This window comes from Poromitra crassiceps (assembly GCF_964638095.1).
Source record: "Poromitra crassiceps genome assembly, chromosome: 11".
NCBI classification, from domain to species: Eukaryota; Metazoa; Chordata; class Actinopteri; order Beryciformes; family Melamphaidae; genus Poromitra; species Poromitra crassiceps.
The window spans coordinates 24,163,136-24,170,084 of NC_139643.1; the positions used below are offsets into that span (position 1 = coordinate 24,163,136).

Genomic DNA, 6,949 nt, shown 5'->3' on the forward strand with positions numbered 1-6,949 from the left:
CTGCTGCTGCTGCTGCTGCTGCTGCTGCTGCTGCCAGAGCTGCTGCTGTCCTCGTCTTCGCTGTCGCTCAGGCTTGGGGAGTAGCTCGAAACGGGCACGGCCTCAACCACCTGCACAGAGTGACATTGTTACATCAATAAGCTTAATTTGCATTTAGACAAAGCAATTAAAAAAAGATCAAGTCTCATGTAACACTCATACTGTAAATTCAAAAGGCATAATGAGCCCAATCATCTTCCTTACCCGCATTCGTTTCTCTGGTGGGGGAGCAACGGCCGGCGGAGCAGAGGCGGACTCTGGCCTGGTCCTTTTCAAAGGCCTAGCACTGGCCTTGCTCGCCTCGGAGGAAGAGGAGGACGCGGGCGGAGGGGTGCATGTGGGACGGGACGAGGAGGGGTGAGACGAGGACGAGGAGACAGACTCTGGCCCCTTCCTGCTTTTATAATATTGAATCAGCCTCGCCCAAGCGTCAGCGTTGTTCAACAAAATACCCTAAAAACAGACAAATCAGAGTTCATTAGTAATCTCTTTCAAATTGAGTATTGAGATTCATTCAGAATAAACATCGTAGTACTCTGGAATTGCAAACTGTGGATTAAACAAAGCCAACCTTGCTCGCCTTGGAGGAGGATGATGAGGAGGAAGAGGAGGCCACGGGCGGAGGGGTGCATGTGGGACGGGACGAGGAGGAGTGAGACGGCCGGGGGTGAGACGAGGAGCAGGAGGAGGGGTGAGACGGCCAGGGGTGAGACAAGGAGCATGAGGAGGATGAGGAGGAAGAGGAGGCAGCGGGCGGAGGGGTGCACTTTTTTCCTGTGGGACAAAGAAAAATGTCAAACTTCAATCCCAAGTAAAGAAAATATGTATTTCATGAAACTCTCAATCTAAAAAAGATGCATTGGTCGAAAGAGCAAGTCAAGTCAAGTCAAGTTTATTTGTATAGCCCTAATTCACAAGCATGTCTCAGAGGGCTTCAGAGAGAATATGTCTAGCTAAATATAGCTGACAAGCAACGCTTTAAGGGAACGGGAGGGAATTGCACTTACTGCTAACACTCTTGGAGCGTTTCCTCAGACACCTCATAATGCACCTCTGCATCTCCCTCATTGTAGAGGGCTGAAACGTTGTAACGTCCACCTCAATCTCCTCTGGGCTCCTTTGCAAAGGGGTCTCCCGGGCCTCAATGATGGCCACCACCTCCCACAGCTTGTCAGCAGGCACCTTCATCATCTCCATACTGATCTGCACCCTCTCACGGTAAGACATCGGCTCAGCATGGCCGTTGAAGCTCTCGTCGTCACATGGGACACTCCTAAACAGAGTGAAGCGTAATTATCCATATGAAATTATGCAAGTCATGGATTGCAAGAAAAAATTGTTGGGGAAGTAATTCAGTATGAGTCTGAAGTCATCCCTTTAATTTTGTATCAATGCAAAGTTAAACTTATCTATTCTGCCCAATAGCAGATTTATAATGTAATTGACATATTTTAGTATATAAGCATGCTTTTGCAGTTTTGTAGTTACAATGTGTAATGTAATGTAATGTAAATGTAATGTAGCTTTCAATGGGGACAGACATGATGTGTGAAATGATTTCAAATGTTGTAAACTGTGAGGCAATTTGACCATGTACAGGTATGGAGAAGTGAAGGTACCCATCTCTGACTCAAATACCTGAATTTGCCTCTAGTCTTGACAACCGATGAAACTGTGGCAATAGTGCCATGGTACAAATCAAGAGTTTTGAATGTGTTGGGTTTAAATATCAAACAACTAACCTGCTGGAGGTGTAGCCCGAGTCGTGCGACCAAGGAGAGGAGGCAGAGGAGCCATGAGAGGTGGGGGGCCAGTCCAGGAGCTGCATACTGTAGGAGGTTTGTGCAGAGCAAAAGGGGATGGTCTTGCTCTGACGAATCTGTTCGTAACAGAGGAACAAAAATAAAGACATATATAAGCGATCATTTATCAATACATTTTCACTCGGCCAAGATGCTGCTGTCAAAACAATATTGCTGCCTCGCTGTAACCAATTGAGTTCAGTTGGCAACAAACAGCAACGAAATGCAAATAAACTGATAATAGCGTGAAGACATGGCTCACATTACACACACGCAAAGAAAAAAAAGGCTAACCGTACGTCTTTGGTAAATGACCTACTGACGCTATTCTAAAAAGGGTGACGACCGTTAACATCAAAGCAATATGCACGAAAGCATACAGAGCAATATGCACGAAAGCATATTGCTTTAATGTTAACGGCCGTTACCCTTTCAGAAACTAGGTCGTTCACGGTTAAATGTAAACATTAACCAGACAATAATTACACTGGTTGTTAGCTACTGCTAGCAAATTAACGTTAACTAGCAAGTTGTACCTGCATGCTAACGTTAGCTTTTTTTTTTCTCTCTTTTTACAAACGCTTGTAGCTACAAAATTTGGTAGCAACGTCGAATCTGGCAATGTTAGAAATGTTTGAATCCAGATCTTCCGTGTCAACTGATTTAATTGAGTGTAAGGCTTTGCGGTAGCTAGCATTATGTTAATATGGCTAGCCAAGTGCGCTGTCTTGAAGTGGTTGACATTTGCCCACTTACTGAAATTAACGTTAGGTTCTTGTGTTAAATTCTTCCTCCAAATATAACTCGGAAAACATTTCGGAGCTTTGTAAGTTATGTAACCATCAAATGTGCTAGCATTACTGTAACTGCCCGCTTACCTCCTATTTTTAGACTTGTGTTTTCCCCATTTGTGTAATTTCTACATTCTTGTTATAAGGAGCTATTTTCAACTTTTCGGTCATTTATTGAACTTGGAACAGCTCAACTGCACATAGTACCTGTAGTGTCCACTAGATGTAGACGTAAGTCAACTGCCCTTGCATGTCATGTCATGTGACGTGGAAACCCCCTTCATAAGGGCCCAAAACCAGAACTGTCGCAGGTGCCCTCATGTAGGCAGCAAACATTTGAGGAGAGTTTAATCCTCTCCTATCACACTGCCATGAAGACTAAATCGACCTGTGCTTGGAGGTATGTAAAATATAGTGTAACTTGAGCTGTGGTTCCTTTTTGAGTTGTTAAATCACATGGATGGTAACTTTTGTTTGCTTTGTTGTTTGGCAGCGTGTGTGTGAGCCAATAAGTCAGACTGAGATGCATCAGTAAACCCTCTTGTTTAACAGCCTTGGTGAGCGGAACGAGGTACGCTGAATTTGTTTGCATTAACAGGTCAAATTGTGATGCACTTGTCTGATGTCTTTTAATTCTTGTATGTATTCTAAATTTAGCTGTCAGAATGTAAACCTCGATCACCTTTGAATGTTTGCACTTTATCTGCCAGCACCTTTGACTTGGTTTTCAAGTATTTTATAGTTGTTTAATAAATTCTGTATTTTGTTAATACATTCTATGCACTGTACCTTGTGGAAGCCATGTACTGACATTTTTGTATCTTTTTCATAGTTTTCACGGTGTTTACTACGGTGCTCAATGTGACAATAAATAAACCGTGGAGCATCAGTCGAGACTCTCTGCATCTGTTTACTCAAACCAAGAGCTGTTACAGTGAAAACTCGACCCCGGAGGAGAGTGAAAACTCGACCCCGGAGGAGAGCGAAAACTCGGCCTGGAGAAGGGAGAACGCAACGTCATCTCCATCAACGAACGAAGTCAACCTGTCTACACTCAATGTCAGGCAAGAACTGAATGTACTGCATCATGCACCACAGATTCAATGAGACTCTAACAAAGGATTGTGAAGAGACCCATGCATATGCACTTCATGGTTTAAAACTTTAAATGGTTTTAATTTCAGTGCTTTGACTTTTTAAGTTACTAAAGTGAAGGTTTGAAGCGGTTATTGGTGATAAGGAACCTGTGGTATGTTAAATATTGTGGTTGTGTTAATGTCTCATAAAACGATGCGTCCTGGAACCTGTCTTTTACTAAAGGTTGTAATTGGGGTGGAGTTTGAGTTTCTGCAGCACTTAAGCTTCTGACATTTATTTCGAGCCTGGTTTGCGCTAAACGAATTTGGGTTTAGATGTGTTATGTAAATGTCTGGAGTGGGTAGTATCGTATAAGGTTAAGGTCACTACTCATAGAGGTTCGTCAATGCCAGACATACTACACATACCCAAAAGTTAGTTGAATAGTCAAACCAGCCAAAAAAACAATGTCACTCCATGCAGAAGGAAAAGGCACACCCCTTAGCACACAACAGGACAGGACAAGGTCACATCCAAGAACATTAACAGAGAAGGGTCAAGAGATGCAGGATCCGATTGTCAAAATGCACAAATTGGCATTCAGTAAGGCTTATGACTCCTGGAAATGGGTAGTGAGAGAGAGCAGGAAAATGTTGAGAGCCCACTGTTTACCAGATGATCTTGAGAAAATCGAACAGGAAATTCGCACTACACATGACGCAGTACACCTTCAGTATGAGCTCATCTCACAGAACCAAGCCACCACTCCAGATTTTGTTGACAGAATGTCAGTCTGTACAGCCCTGACTGAGGAGACGGTAGCCCTTGTGACCAAACAAAAGGAAATTATCCACAAGGACTACAATGACCAAGTTGAAGAAAGAGAGGCTGAGAAAGAAGAAGAGCCCTCTAGTGGTCAGGCTGAGGCTGTCACCACTCAGTCAACAATGCTGAGTGTGGTAGGTGCAGTAGTGGGACCACCAGCTTCTGAGGTTAATCAAGAGTTAGGCCGCAGTTCAGCTCAGGTTGGGAAGCCTGAGGCTGTACGTGAGCCAGGAAGGGTCTCACAAATCGTTTTGTTTCAACCCTTACCTGTATCGACAGAAGCTGTGGATTGCAGCCCAGACGGGTGTGTGGTCGGACATGAGGAGCATAGTCCACCTAGAGTGCTAGGCGAACGGGCTGAAGAGCTTCAGCGAAAAACCCAGAGCCACTCCGACAGTTTTGAGGTGAGAAAAAGATCTGGTCCCACAGACAAGGTAGAGCAGCAGCAGTCTGAACCTATAGAGGACCCTGTGGCGATAACTCTAGTGAAGGAACAAAAAGCAGTTCTGGATTGGATTTCACGGATAGGAGTCGGTAACATGACGGGCAATCTGTGGAAGTCCCCAAAGGTGTTAGCTGCCCAGGAGAAAGGCACAGATAGGTTCTGGGTTGTTCCCAGAAAGGTCAAAGGACTGATAGAGGGAGAAGTTTTCTCCATTCCTCGCCTAGTGGACTGCCAAGGAGAGTGTTGCCGTTGAGTTCTTTTAAGTATTTCTTCCTCCTGTCATCGCTTGTTGTTATGACTGAATGGACAGTTTCACATATTGAAGTAGTATCTAAGGTGGTCGATTAAGTTTGTTATCAATTTCCTCTTTGTTTTGATGTAGATTTTAGAAAAGCATATGCCTATGTATATATCGTGTTGTTTCGATTTTCGGGATTAGAAGGTAAGGTATGAGATTGAGGTTTCCCTCCAGTAGCCTTACAACACATTCACACTGTGCCCTCAGAAGGAACCTTAAAGCAGTCAGATGTAGTATGGAAATCCCATATGATTTAAGTAATTTGATAAAGTTGTTCATAATGGGATTTGGGGGGAGTGTAACTGCCCGCTTACCTCCTATTTTTAGACTTGTGTTTTCCCCATTTGTGTAATTTCTACATTCTTGTTATAAGGAGCTATTTTCAACTTTTCGGTCATTTATTGAACTTGGAACAGCTCAACTGCACATAGTACCTGTAGTGTCCACTAGATGTAGACGTAAGTCAACTGCCCTTGCATGTCATGTCATGTGACGTGGAAACCCCCTTCATAAGGGCCCAAAACCAGAACTGTCGCAGGTGCCCTCATGTAGGCAGCAAACATTTGAGGAGAGTTTAATCCTCTCCTATCACACTGCCATGAAGACTAAATCGACCTGTGCTTGGAGGTATGTAAAATATAGTGTAACTTGAGCTGTGGTTCCTTTTTGAGTTGTTAAATCACATGGATGGTAACTTTTGTTTGCTTTGTTGTTTGGCAGCGTGTGTGTGAGCCAATAAGTCAGACTGAGATGCATCAGTAAACCCTCTTGTTTAACAGCCTTGGTGAGCGGAACGAGGTACGCTGAATTTGTTTGCATTAACAGGTCAAATTGTGATGCACTTGTCTGATGTCTTTTAATTCTTGTATGTATTCTAAATTTAGCTGTCAGAATGTAAACCTCGATCACCTTTGAATGTTTGCACTTTATCTGCCAGCACCTTTGACTTGGTTTTCAAGTATTTTATAGTTGTTTAATAAATTCTGTATTTTGTTAATACATTCTATGCACTGTACCTTGTGGAAGCCATGTACTGACATTTTTGTATCTTTTTCATAGTTTTCACGGTGTTTACTACGGTGCTCAATGTGACAATAAATAAACCGTGGAGCATCAGTCGAGACTCTCTGCATCTGTTTACTCAAACCAAGAGCTGTTACAATTACCTTGCTTGCGAGAAGATCCATCACTGCGCTGTTATGTGTAGACTGAGTCGACTGAGTAATATAACTGCACTGAACCTGGACGAAACAAGATTCAAACTTGACGGTGAAAATATGATTGACATCTCATCCTCCAATAAGCAGGTGGCACGGTGGGCGGGGCGCTGGGAGCTGAACAGTCATGTGACACTCTTGACCTGGGAAACAGACAGACCCTTCTCACGGGGGCCATTTTGTGTCGAAAAGGCAGGGTAAACACAGGTGCAAGCAAAACACTGAGGGTTTCCAACTCCCATGATTGGAATGTGGAAACCCTCATTAGTGTTTTGCTTGCACCTGTGTTTGTTCTGCCTTTTCGACACAGAATGCCCCCCCCCCCCCCCCGTGAAAAGGGTCTATTATATCCCCCCCTTTATTTTTTGTGGTGTTGTTTTTTGTGTTTAATGCATTTTGCCCATTGCAGACTGTATTTACAGTATTTGATTTGAGTGTAGGCTATATAGGCTATA

At 43.5% G+C, this 6,949-nt stretch overlaps 1 long non-coding RNA gene across 1 annotated transcript; it reads left to right on the plus strand.

Moving 5' to 3' along the window:
- The first annotated feature begins 5,795 nt into the window (after nucleotides 1-5,795).
- Nucleotides 5,796-6,661, plus strand: LOC310785291. Its single transcript, XR_014553160.1, has 3 exons — nucleotides 5,796-5,904; nucleotides 5,998-6,075; nucleotides 6,337-6,661. It is a non-coding gene; the product is annotated as an uncharacterized lncRNA (long non-coding RNA).
- The last annotated feature ends 288 nt before the right edge of the window (nucleotides 6,662-6,949 follow it).